The sequence below is a fragment of the Hemiscyllium ocellatum genome, assembly GCF_020745735.1.
Source record: "Hemiscyllium ocellatum isolate sHemOce1 chromosome 27 unlocalized genomic scaffold, sHemOce1.pat.X.cur. SUPER_27_unloc_35, whole genome shotgun sequence".
Taxonomy (NCBI): Eukaryota; Metazoa; Chordata; class Chondrichthyes; order Orectolobiformes; family Hemiscylliidae; genus Hemiscyllium; species Hemiscyllium ocellatum.
In genome coordinates this window covers 115,005-127,156 of record NW_026867504.1, presented here as the reverse complement: position 1 = coordinate 127,156, position 12,152 = coordinate 115,005, and the positions used below count along the sequence as shown (strand labels likewise).

The 12,152-nt window shown below is 48.4% G+C and overlaps 2 non-coding genes across 2 annotated transcripts; both read right to left on the bottom strand.

Moving 5' to 3' along the window:
* Window positions 1-1,865: 1,865 nt before the first annotated feature.
* trnaw-cca (transfer RNA tryptophan (anticodon CCA)) lies at window positions 1,866-1,937 on the bottom strand. The gene has a single exon. It is a non-coding gene; the product is annotated as a tRNA-Trp (tRNA).
* A 1,959-nt stretch (window positions 1,938-3,896) lies between these two features.
* trnae-cuc (transfer RNA glutamic acid (anticodon CUC)) lies at window positions 3,897-3,968 on the bottom strand. Its single transcript has one exon. It is a non-coding gene; the product is annotated as a tRNA-Glu (tRNA).
* Window positions 3,969-12,152: the final 8,184 nt, after the last annotated feature.

Sequence of the window (12,152 nt, the reverse complement as noted above, 5' to 3'; positions counted from 1 at the left end):
AAACCATGGTCTCCTTCAATGTAACGGCATTGTTCACCTCTATCGACAAAACCCTAGCCAGAGAAACAATATCCAACCTACTGGACATACAGAACAGACAACAGGACGTTGAACCTATCAACAAAGACAGCATACTTAAACTACTGCACCTGTGCCTCCCAACACACTTCACAGTCAACAACTGGTATACGAACAAATCAACGGAACATCCATGGGCTCACAGATCTCTGGACTTATAGCAGAAGCAGTAATGCAAAGGTTAGAACAAACAGTCTTACCGCAAATTCAACCCAAACTCTGGGTCAGATATGTGGATGGCACTTTTGTAATCATTAAGAACACAGAAATAGAGAACACACACCGGATCATCAACGCCACACTCACAGGAATCCGATTCATGAGAGAGGAAGAAAAGGATAACCAACTCCCATTCCTAGACGTGATGGTACAGAAAACACCAAACAGAGAATTCACCACAAAGGTATACAGGAAAGCCACACACACAGACCAAGTCCTGAACTATGTAAGCAACCACCCCAACACACACAAACGAAGTTGCATCAAGACACTATTCAAAAGGGCCACAACACACTGCAGCACACCAGAACTGCAAAAAGAGGAAGAAGAACACCTATACAATGTATTCGCCAAAAACGGATACCCGCGCAATTTCATCAACAGATGCCTAAGGGAAAGACAACGGAACGAGGACATGCCGCAACCCGAAGGACTAGCCATACTACCATACATAAGGAGCATTTCAGAACTGACAGCCAGACTACTGCGACCACTAGGACTCATAACAGCACACAAACCAACAGCCACTCTCAGACAACAACTCACGAGAAGGAAGGACCCAATACTCAGCATGAGCAAAACCAATGTAGTGTACAAAATCCCATGCAAGGCCTGCACAAAACACTACCTAGGACAAACAGGAAGAGAGCCAACGATCTGCATCCATGAACACTAACTAGACATGAAACGACACGACCAGCTATCCTTAGTAGCCACACATGCCGATGACAAGCAACATGAATTCGACTGGGACAACACTACTATTATAGGGCAAGCCAAACAGAGAACAGCCAGGGAATTCCTAGAGGCATGGCACTCATCCACAGATTCTATCAACGAACACATGGAGCTGGACCCAATATACTGGCCACTGTAGCGGACAGCTGGAACTGACAACCGGAAGCGGCAGAGAGAAGCCATTATAAATGCTGGAGGAAATATCACAGAAGCGCTTCACAGGAGGCTCCCAAGCACTGAGGATGTCACCTAGACAGGGGGCGAAACGTTTGAAACACAAATTTCCAGCTCGGCGAACAGAACCACAACACAGGTCCCACCATCCCCAGAAAGAACCCCAGTTATCCAGATACCGGAATCCCTCCCTCCTGCACCATCCCTGTAGCCACGCATTTAACTGTTCTCTCTGACTATTCCTCGACTCGCTATCACGTGGCACGGGTAACAAACCAGAGACAACAACTCTGTTTGTTCTAACTCTGAGCTTCCAACCTCGCTCCCTGAAAGCCTGCCTGACATCCTCATTCTTCTTCCTACCTATGTCGTTGATGCCAATGTGGACCACGACTTCGGTCTGCTCCCTCTCCCCCTTCAGAACCCGGAAAACACGATCAGAGACGTCACTTATCCTTGCACCTGGGTGGCAACATACCAATCGTGAGTCTCTCTCGCCCCCACAAAACCGCCTATCGGTGCCCCAGAACTATTGCTCTGCTCTTCTCCAACCTTCACTTCTGAGCAACAGGAGCAGGCTCCGTGCCATAGGCCTGAAACCCATTGCTTCCCTCTGCTAAGTCGTCTTCCCCACAAGTATCCAAAATTGACTTCAATGAGCCTGACGTGATTTGAACAGGCAACCTTCTGATCTGGAGTCAGACGCGCTACCGTTGCGCCACAAGCTCACGGGGAGCTTGGGACCTCTATTCATGCTTAAGGGAAGTGATCGCACTACAATGATTTTACGTCTGCGGAACAACGGAGATCAACAGTTCAGTCTGTTCTGTCTCTCCCCCTCTCCTTCTGTTTCTCGAAACAATTTCCAACTCTACCTCAATAAAAAGCTGAAAGAACTGTGGATGCTGTATATCAGAAACAAAACACAAACAGTAGTTGCCGGTGACCCTTCCATAGAACTGATGGTGATTGGGAAAACGTTGGTTTATATGCAGGAGATATTGTGGGAGGAAGGCGGATGCAGTAAATGATAGATCAGGACAGAGCCCAAAGCGAGGGAAGAACTGTTGGACAGGAAAGGGAGTTGATAACGTTCTGTGTGGGAGGGTGAATGGAGACTGTTCGTGGCAGTCATAGGTAGTGTGTAATGACAGACTATGGGATAACAAGGCTTGGTGTGTGTGGTAGGGACGAGGATACTATGGATTTCAAGCCCTAGAATTATTGAATTGGATATTGGGACCGGAGGGATGTATGGTCCACAAGTGTAATATCCGGTGCGCTTCGTTCTGCTGGTGCTGGGCTTCGCTGGGACAATACAGCAAACCTGAGACAGAGATGTTGGTCAGGGAACAGGGTGGGGTGTGGAATTGGCAGGCAACTGGAAGCTCAGGGTCTTTTTTTGCGGGCAGAACGTAGATGTCCTGTGCAGCAGTCACCCAGTTAATGCCTCGGTTTCCCCAATGTAAATGAGCCCATATTGTGAGCAGCAAATGCAGTCGACTGGGTTGTGGGAAGTGCGCGCCTATATTGGGAAAAAAAACTACCCAGGTAAGTTTGCGCTACACCAGCTTCCGGGTCCGCTCCGCGCTTTTTTCGAAAAAGATATTGAAATTTAAACCGTGAAACAAACAGTGCCAAACAGCCCTTACCTGCTCCGCGGAGAGAGTGAGGATTGTTCACTCGTTTGTGGGTGTTGGGATGATTGCTTCTGTGGTTAAGTATTTGGTTTGCGTGTGTTGTTTTTCTGTCGACGCTAGTTTGAAGTTCCCCATTGACTGTTCGCTCTACTGTGACATCTAGGAATGGCACTTTGTTGCTGTTCTCCTCCTCTTCAAACCAGGAGTCCCCCTCAAGCCACAGTCTCACCACTTGGAACACCAGTATACAGACTAGTCAAAGACCTCCACTGAAGACTAAAACACCAAGTCGAAGACTCACGCCACTCCAGTTACTCCATCCAAGAATTCTTGAACACCAAATACAACAAGATAGAAGAGGATGGAATAATACTGTCCTTTGGCATACAGCCGTGTTCACATCCATTAACATCAACGTGACCAAAGAAAACTGAAGACACTACTTGAAGAACCAAAGACACAAACACCAAACAGCACCAACGTCATCAGCAAAGATAACACTGTCAAGCTCGTGGAGCTGTGCCTTACCTCCCACTTCCTATTCAGTAACAAGACTAACAAACAAATCAACGGAGCACCCATGAAACCACCAATATCAGGATTCCTAACAGAAGCAATAATGCAGAGTTTCGAACAAACAGCCCTTCCAAAGATCCAACCCAAACTTTGGGTCGGCTACAGTGATGACACTTTTGTCACCACAACGTGAAACAACTTAGAGGAAACCTACAACACCATCAACAATCTCCTTAGTGGCATAAAATTCACAAAAGAGGAGAACAACAAAAAGTGTTGTTGTTCTAGATGTCACAGTAGAGCGAACAGTCAATGGTAAATTCAAAACAGCGTCTACAGGAAAACAGCACACGCGAACCAAGTACTTAAGCTGCGGAAGCAATCATCCCAACACATACAAACAAATCTGCATCAGGATGCTATTTCAACGAGCTACTTCACATTGCAGCACCCAGGAATGACGAAGATCAGGAAACAACGATACAGCGCATTTAAGAAGAATGGATAGTCTGCAGACCCGGGGAAAATTGCTTCCCTGACCGGGAATCGAACGCGGGCCACGGCGGTGAGAGCGCCGAATTCTAACCACTAGACCACCAGGGAGACATAGACCTGTTTTGTAGCTCTGCTAAAAATTGCCTCGCTGCCTTGGAATCGAACCCGGGCTGCGGGAGGAAGAAGACTTTCACCGGTCCATCCATCAATGTAATTTTTTTGTATCCATTGCTCCCGATGCGATCTCTATAACATTGGGGAGACTCGAGAGTCAAGTCACTTCTCCCGGACACCCGCACCAATCAACCCCATCGCCCTGTGGCCTAACATTTCAATCCACCCTCCCACTCTGCCAAGGACATGCAAGTCCTGGGCCTCCTTCACCGCCGCTCCCTCCCCACCGGAGGCCTGGAAGAAGAACACCTCATCTTCCGCCTCAGAACACTTCCACCCCAGGGCATCAATGTAGATTTCACCAGTTTCCTCCTTTCCCCTCCCCCGACCTTACCTCAGTTCCAACCTTCCTGCTCAGCACTGACCTCATGACCTGTCCTCCTTGCCAATCTCCCTTCCCAACTATCCGCTAAACCCTCCTCTCTGACCTGTCTCCTCTATCCCCACCACCATTCACCTATTTTACTCTTTGCTACCTTCGCCCCAGCACACCCCCCACCTAAATTTATCTCTCCACCCTGGAGACGTCCTGCGTCTATTCCTGATAAAGAGCTTTTGCCCGAAACTTCGATGTTCCTGCTCCTCGGGTGCTGCTTGACCCGTTGTGCTTTTCCAGCACCATTCTGATCTAAACTCTGGCTTCCAGCATCTCCAGTCCTCACCTTTGCCGACCAATAAACCCAGTGTGCCGATTTCTCATCAACAAATTGACACAAGCAGACACAACTTGTGCAGAAACCCTAGCCACATTACCTTACATTAAATACATCTGTTAAATGGTGTCCAGACAACTCAAACCTCTCAGCATCATGGTAGCCCACAAATCTACCAACACACTTGAACAGCGGCTAATGAACCTGAAATACCCGATACAAACAACTAGCAAACGAATGTTAGTTACAAAATATCATTCAAGGAAATATACACATGAACTCTGCCGCACAGTTATCTGTTGAAAATGTGTTGCTGGTTAAAGCACACCAGGTTAGGCAGCATCCAAGGAATAGGAAAATCGACGTTTCGGGCATAAGCCCTTCATCAGGAATGAGGAGAGGGTGCCAGGCAGGCTAAGATAAAAGGTAGGGAGGAGGGACTTGGGGGAGGGGCGATGGAGATATGATAGGTGGAAGGAGGTCAAGGTGAGGGTGATAGACCGGAGTGGGGTGGGGGCGGAGAGGTTAGGAAGAAGATTGCAGGTTAGGAGGGCGGTGCTGAGTTGAGGGAACCGACTGAGACAAGGTGGGGGGAGGGGAAATGAGGAAACTGGAGAAATCTGAGTTCATACCTTGTGGTTGGAGGGTTCCCAGGCGGAAGATGAGGCGTTCTTCCTCCAACCGTCGTGTTGTTATGTTTTGCCGGTGGAGGAGTCCAAGGACCTGCATGTCCTCGGTGGAGTGGAAGGGAGAGTTAAAGTGTTGAGCCGCGGGGTGGTTGGGGTGGTTGGTCCGGGCGTCCCTGAGGTGTTCTCTGAAGCGTTCCGCAAGTAAGTGGCCCGTCTCCCCAATGTAGAGGAGGCCACATCGGGTGCAGCAGATGCAATAGATGATGTGCGTGGAGGTACAGGTGAACTTGTGGCGGATATGGAAGGATCCCTTGGGGCCTTGGAGAGAAGTAAGGGAGGAGGTGTGGGCGCAAGTTTTACATTTCCTGCGGTTGCAGGGGAAGGTGCCAGGAGTGGAGGTTGGGTTGGTGGGGGGTGTGGACCTGACGAGGGAGTCACGAAGGGAGTGGTCTTTGCGGAACGCTGATAGGGGAGGGGAGGGAAATATATCCCTGGTGGTGGGGTCCGTTTGGAGGTGGCGGAAATGACGGCGGATGATACGCTGTATACGGAGGTTGGTGGGGTGGTAGGTGATTTCTCCAGTTTCCTCATTTCCCCTCCCCCCACCTTGTCTCAGTCGGTTCCCTCAACTCAGCACCGCCCTCCTAACCTGCAATCTTCTTCCTAACCTCTCCGCCCCCACCCCACTCCGGCCTATCACCCTCACCTTGACCTCTTTCCACCCATCACACCTCCATCGCCCCTCCCCCAAGTCCCTCCTCCCTACCTTATATCTTAGCCTGCCTGGCACCCTCTCCTCATTCCTGATGAAGGGCTTATGCCCGAAACGTCGAATTTCCTATTCCTTGGATGCTGCCTAACTTGGTGTGCTTTAACCAGCAACACATTTTCAACTGTGATCTCCAGCATCTGCAGACCTCATTTTTTACCCGCACAGTTATCTGTGGCAAGAAATGCTGGGATGAGATAAGGAAGATATTTTCAGCCAAAAAGAATCGACACTGAATGGTCAACCATTTACAATCACCCTTTGTTAGCCCAGGATGGAGATCCGAAGGGATGAACAGTTTTCTTATTTTCGGAAGATTCACAAATATGAGACTGGGTTTTGGTGTTTGTTCCCTTTCCATTCCCAGGATCAGTGGGTTGGGGCGGTGAGTTGGGGAAAGTGAAATGTGCCCGTGAGCAGCTTGTGGGGCTATTTCAGCTTCCCCTCCTCTGACAGCGCTGTGACGTGACTCTGATGTTCTCAGGGACACGTACTGACGTGAGACAGTGAAAAGTGTCTCGTTCCTGCAGATCAAGAATTCAAACCGGCTTCAGGACAATGAGAAAGATTAATTGGGGTGTGTGAAGAAGCTGCGAGCTGCATTTCAAACAGTTCGGTGGAGTCAGATGCGTCATCCATTGCGCCCCGGCCCTGTGCGTATCTAACGCCACCATGCGGCAGAGTTCTGACGTCAACACGGACATGCGCAGCAATGGGAACAGTCACAAGGTCAACAACCAAAGATAATCACCGTCACTGCTTCCCTTCCACAGTCCCAACTTTGTGAAGCAGTATCTTTCACTGGCAAAGGAAACACCCTTGTCCTCAGGTGTTGCTTCATTTCGATCACGATTTCCAGCCCCACTGTTCTAGTCTCATTTCCAAACACTTGGCTCAAAGCCTCAAAAGAAGCTCTGCGGGTATCTGCTTGTTCCACCCGAACAGACAGTGGGTTGCAGATTCCCACCAGTCCCAATGTGAGTGAAATATCTTTCACCCTCCACTGATTTGAATCTTAAAGAAAAAACCGGGGAACAGTCTCCCTTTCGTTTTGACGACATTTCCAATTTTGTAGTCGGCAGGGGTCACACCTGCCTGGGGAAACCGCAATAGATTTCACGTCCGTCACATTCACCACTCTGCCCACGAATAAAGACCCACACTGACAGCTTCATTTCCCAGGTCTCTCTGCCTGTGGAGCTGAGAAAGAGTGAATTATTGCTGGGTTTGTTTGAATCCAATCACTTCACAGGTTACGAAAGGGTTAAATGTCTGCAAATGGAGAGTCTGGTTGTTTCACACCGAAAGATGAAATGAACTTTCAGTTAAAAGCAAAAACAGAAATTGCAGGAGCAACTCAGCAGGTCAGGCACCATCTGTGGAAAGAGAATCAGAGACAATATTTCAGAACTCTGTTTTCTCCCACAGGTACTGCCAAACCTGCTGAGTTTCTCCAGCAGTTCATCTTTCTGTCTCGGATTCTCAGCATCCGCAGTCCTTTACGTTAGAAATTAAGTCATTTCAGCCTCATGTGCAGGAATGAGAATCATTTCAATTTCCCAAAAAATCGGCAGAGATTTCAAGGCATTTGGAAAAAAGAGTAAAAGTGACATTAGGAAGAACATTTTGGCACAAGGAGTGGTTCGGATGCGTAAATCTCTGTCTGACTGTGACAAAGAGGCAGATTCACGTACACAAAAGGGAATTCTGTGGTCATGTTCAAAGTAACAATGTGGAGACTTACAGGGAGAAGGTAAGAGAATGATACGAATAGAGACTCTTATTTACTTGCTGTGTAGAACCAGCAGAGCTAAGGTGGGTCTCCAAATGCGCGTGACACGTGTTGTGATTCAGAGTGAACTCACAGTTCGACCAACGCAAGGTGGGAATTTAGAAAAGTTCATATTTACACAGTCTCCTCACATCAACGCAACAGCAAAATGGTTTAATAATCCGCCAATGCAGAGAACCCGGTTCCTGGAGATGGGACAAACTGCTGACTCAGGGCTATCAGTCCACATTGCTCTCTTTGCCACCAGTTCAGAGGGAGAACATTGGAGGGCCAAAGGAGTGAATAACGATCTGTGTGGGAGGGTGACTAACTGTTAATGGAGACTGTTGCTGGCTAACGATTAGTCGTGTGTAACAGCAGAAGATGTAAAAATAAGGCCTCGTGTGGGTGTGGTCGGGGTCAAGGGCATGGGGGAGTTCGGGTCCGAACAATATTGAACTCGATGTTGAAGATTTGATGACTATAGGATCTCCAAGTAGAAAATGAGGCGTTGGTCATCAATCAGGGGCTGAACTTTGCTGGAACACTGCTGCAAGCCTGAGACAGAGAAGTAGGCCAGGGTACAGGGTGGAGTGTTAAAGTGACAGGCAACCAGAAGCTCAGGGCCTTATTTTCGGCAGAACCGAGATATTCTGCGAAGCAGTCACCCAGTTTATGCTTCATGCTCCGTTGGGGAAACGACACTGTGAGCAACGAATGCAGTGGACTAGTTTGTGACAAATATGCAGGTAAAGTGCTGCTTCACCTGGAAGGTATGTTCGATCCCTTGGATATTCAGGATGGAGCAGGTAAATGGGCAGGTGTTACACATTCGGCGGTTGCAGGGGAAAGTGCCTTGGGACAATGGGAGGTAGGTGTGGGGTGTTGAGAGTGAAAGAAGAGTGGACCCGAGGTGTAACCCTGCCCATTTACCTCCTCTCATATATAAATCCGTGAAGTTGAAAGAACACTCCATAGAATGATTCAGTACCACGTGACTCATGAACTAATTCGTATTCATGTTCCGGGGCCAGCGCCATTATTGCGTCACAGCAGCTGCAGGCCATCACCAGGGGCTCGCCCTGTGACGTCATGGTGCGACTGGAAGTCCCCGGGACAGTTTACCAAAGAAACCTCCCTGTGGGTCAGGGCAGCCCTGCATCGGGAAGCACTGGGATGGCTAACCACTATCAGTTTAGATGGGGAACACATCTCCACATTACACAGCCTCGAGGCAAATTTCCCTTCCTTTGACTTAAAGTTCAAGAGCACTCAAACCGCAATTCCCAAGGTACGTTTGGCAGAATTCCTTCCAGGTGTTCGCTAAATATATCTATGAGCACTTTGTTAAAGTTTGAACATTGCGAGTGTTGAAATTTTGTGCTTTTGAGCGAAATCACAGTTCGGAAAAACAGAATGTGGGAATTTAGACAGAGTTTATATTTGTACAACGGCGATATGTCTGCGGGTGTGTGATGGGAGCATCACCCAGGAGGGAAACCATCTCTCCTATTCAGTCAATGTCGTCTTTAGCAACTTTCCCGTCTAACGGCGCACTGTTCTGCACCTCGCCTTCTCATCTCTTTCACAAAAAACTTCGACATAAATATTTCACATTGATATACTGGCCCAATGTGCACAGTTGAGATGACAGCCTCGTGGAGGTCTGAGTGGTCTTCTGTTGTTCTCTGTATCCTGTGTTGAGGAGGGCAATGCTCATCACTGGTCACTCCGGTGTTACAGAAAAGTTTAGAAACAAAATGTTTTAAATTTCTACCAGTAGAGAGGACCCGGGACAAACAGCAGCAGGGAGACAGAGTGAGAAGCAGCTGTTCTGGAAACTCTTTGCAATTCTCAGAGCAATGTCAAATGTATTTCACACTGAGCAAGACCCAGCTGGCTGAAGAGGAACAGCGGGGGTGCTTGAGCAGTGTCTGTGTTGCTCGTTGGTCTCTGGGTATGATTCGCCGTTTGGGTCTTCTATTGTGCAGGCTTGCAGGAGATCCAGGGTTCGAATCTCCGATGAACCTGCGTTTCCTGGTTTGTGCAAGAGTGCCCGCTTAACTTTCTCAAAACCCACTTTCGCTAAAGTAGGTTGGGCTGCTTGGAGTACAAATTGAGCAGAAAGTGAAATGATGGAATGTTGCGCTGACGTCAGTGGTGCCGTGTTTAGGGAATGTTAGCGATGAGGGCAGGTTGAAAAATTGGGACAGCTCTCCTCGGAGATCAGAAGTTTGAAATCTGGCCTGGTTGAAGTTTTCCAAGTCATGCGGGGTCCAGACAGGGAAAGTAATGCAGTTAAAATGCTCCCACGCCTGAAAGGATAGGCAGAGTTTTAAAGTCATCAGGAAAAGAACTAAAAGAGAGACTAGGAAGGTGAGGTTAGGATCAGCAAATCTCCTGACATTGACAAAGAGGCAGATTCAATAGACGCATAAGGTAATTCGCTGGTCATGTTTAAAGTAACAATGTGCAGAAACACACGGGGAAGGCAAGCGAATGATACGAATAGAGACACACGTTTACTTACTGTGTCGAACCAGCAGAGCGAAGGTGGGCCGCATGGCCTCCGTCTGCGCTGTGACACATGCTGTGATTCAGTGTGGAATCACAGTTCGACCAACACAATGTGGGAAGTTAGAAAAAAGTTTTTATTTACACAGCCTCCATACGTCTGCGCACCAGCATATTACACGACAGCAGTGGAGGTCATTGACATCAGTCTGGAACGTGCATGCCGCGTGCCAGATGAAAAGCTGAAGGGACCTGGGGAAAACGGGAGCGGGCTGGGCCCATAACGCAGAGGTCGATCGATTGAAACCATCCTCTGCTGTTGTTCGATGTCTCCTTGAGCAGCTTCCTTTTGTAATGGTGCTGTGCTCTGTTCTGTATCTGGCCTTTGCACCTACTTCCTGAGTGTCTGAATGCCCTGTATCATACCGATACACTCGCGAACCTCACACGCTTCAAGTAACATGCTTTTGGAGGTCTGATTCGCAAAACCACTTCTCTGAGATGCCAATGAGCTGATAAAGTTGAAACACATGCCTTGCAGTTTCGCCCATTCCCTGCAGTAATTCGCCACGCCGGGCCGGACGTGAATGACAAGACGATCAGCATGTCAGAAACTGTATCACCATTCAGACACAGTCCCTTACTATTAGGACAGATATCACTGATTGTGAATCACCTCAGAAAGAGACAAGTGGCAGACAGTCGCGGTGGACTCGATGGGCTGAACCGCCTCTGTCGGCGGGAGAATTGCAAGTAGAAACGAAATGGTTCAATTATCCACCAGTGGAGACAGCCCGGTTCCTGGGGACGGAACAAACAGCAGCGTCCTGGGAGCAGGGAGGCAGAATGAGAAGCAGATGTTCTTGAAACTCTCTGCTGCTTGTAATTCTGGGAACAATGTGCAATGTATTTCGGACTGAGCAACTCCCAGTTGCTTCAGGAGCTGAGCGTGCGTATGGTTCTTGGCTCGTTGGTCTTGGGGTATGTTGCTAGCTTTGGGTTTTCCAGCTTATACAGACGGGTGGGAGGTGCCGGGTTCCAATCCCAGGCGAACCCTCATTTCTTAAATTGACCTGAGCAAAGATGCCGGATCAGTTTTCTCAAAAAGCCGCTTTGTTAAATCAGATCGGACTGCCTGAATTAGGGATGGGACAGAGGGACCATTGCAGTGAACACGGCGAAGGGAAACACTTGCTCAAAGTGAGAACAAGTCTTGCAGATTTCTCGCCGGCGCAATCCGAGTCTGAATGAATCCTCCACCTGTATTACGCTCAATTCTGAGGGTGATACTTCAGGAAGCGGGGAAGTGAAGTGATTGCAGACGGCGCTGAACAGGTTGAAGTGAATGGTACCGTGTACGAGGAATGTCAGTCATGAAGGGAGATTGGAAAGTTAGGGCAGTTGCCTTTGGAGAACAGAAGGCTGAAAGCTGGCCTGATTGAAGTTTTCCACATCATGAGGGTTTTAGACAGAGGAAATAATGCAGTGAAAATGCTCCCAGGCCTGAAAAGATCGATAACAATTTGGCAGAGATTTAAAGTCATCAGGAAAATAAGCAAAAGTGACATTAGGAAGACCGTTTTCGCACAGGGAGTGGGGTCAGTAAGTCGCTGTCTGACAGTGACAAAGAGGCAGATTCAATGGACACAAAAGGGAATTCGGTGGGCATGGTCAATGTAACAATGTGCAGATTTACAGGGAGAAGGCGACAGAGTGGGACACTTATTTACATATTGTGTTGAACCAGCAATGGGAAGGTGGGCTGCATGGCCTCAGACTGCG